Source organism: Priapulus caudatus, unplaced genomic scaffold (assembly GCF_000485595.1).
Source record: "Priapulus caudatus unplaced genomic scaffold, Priapulus_caudatus-5.0.1 Scaffold501, whole genome shotgun sequence".
NCBI classification, from domain to species: Eukaryota; Metazoa; Priapulida; class Priapulimorpha; order Priapulimorphida; family Priapulidae; genus Priapulus; species Priapulus caudatus.
This window is the reverse complement of record NW_014577562.1, coordinates 150,928-152,269: the sequence shown is the minus strand read 5'-3', so window position 1 is coordinate 152,269 and position 1,342 is coordinate 150,928.

The following is a 1,342-nucleotide window of genomic DNA, read 5'->3' as shown; positions in this document are numbered from 1 at the left end:
CGTACATAATAGATATTATATAGTACTATATATATACTATATAGTAGATAATCGAGACATAAGAGAGATAATCGAAATAATATCTATTATGTACGCTTGATATATATCTATACAGTATATATAGAGTCTCTATATATTTCTATGGGTTTGGGTATAGTAAAAGTACAGCAATAGCAAAAATTATCACTTTCAGTTCTATATTTATAAGTTGAAATAAAAATCCAACAGGATTCTGATACAGTAAAATAGAAAGTGGAGATTCACATTCAACTATTATTATAGTTCTAACTTTACGGCACAAAATAATACCGAATTGGGTTCCACCACAAAAATTCACTTTACATAAACCTTTTGGGGAGCGTAGATGAGGTGGAATACAACCGTTGCTTTCTGGGTACCGCCGGCAGGTACCAATGTTTTGTTGAGAGTTCAGAGAATCAGCGGGATGATGTAGCGATGCTAATTTGCCACACGTATATTAAAAAAATGTACAAAACATCTACTATATTACCGTGAAAATGTACACGAAGCAAACATTTACTCAGACTTATTTAAAATTAACAGTAAAATGTTTAATACTGAAAGCCTTGATAACTCAACACATTCAAATAATAAGCATCTAGCTACCACAAGGCCAGGAAAATGAACTGGCCATGACAGGCAACTTACACCATCACTTGGTAGAAGACGAGCAAGCAATTACATCTTGAATCGCCACCAGTAGGGCAGTAATGTTAAAGAGGCATAAATGGTCAAAACAGAAAATAACCATACCAGTTGGTAACCTATGAGGGATTCTAAATGTTTGATTAAACAAACCGTTGGAAACTTGAATTTACATGTCATACAAAGTAAATCAGGTAAACCAGCAATATCTTCACACACAATACCAGGGCCGTAGTGGCCTCCCAAAAAGTGCCACTGCACAAATATGTAGACGATGGGGGGGGGGTCTGGGGAAATTTTTTGAAATGTAGACCCTGGAAATGGCATTTCCTGCATTTTCAGGCTTTGTTGAAAGCAACCAATTCTGATCATTTTAAAAGGTCAATTTGTAAATTTCAAAGAAGAATGTAGCTAAAGCGGATGTTTTGACTAAAGTATCTAAAATATATATTATGAGTATGATAACTAATAAAACATTATTTACAAAATTGTATATACAGTATATATATATATATCAGTACATAATTATGAAAAATAAGCCTATTTTCAATCTGCATTTATACTTTCACTATGTACATTTGTATGTTTTGAAGTTTGAATTTTAATTTTAAATTTTAGAGCACTGATATAACACCTCTAATTGATCCGTATTAATAGTAATACCAGACAGTCCAGT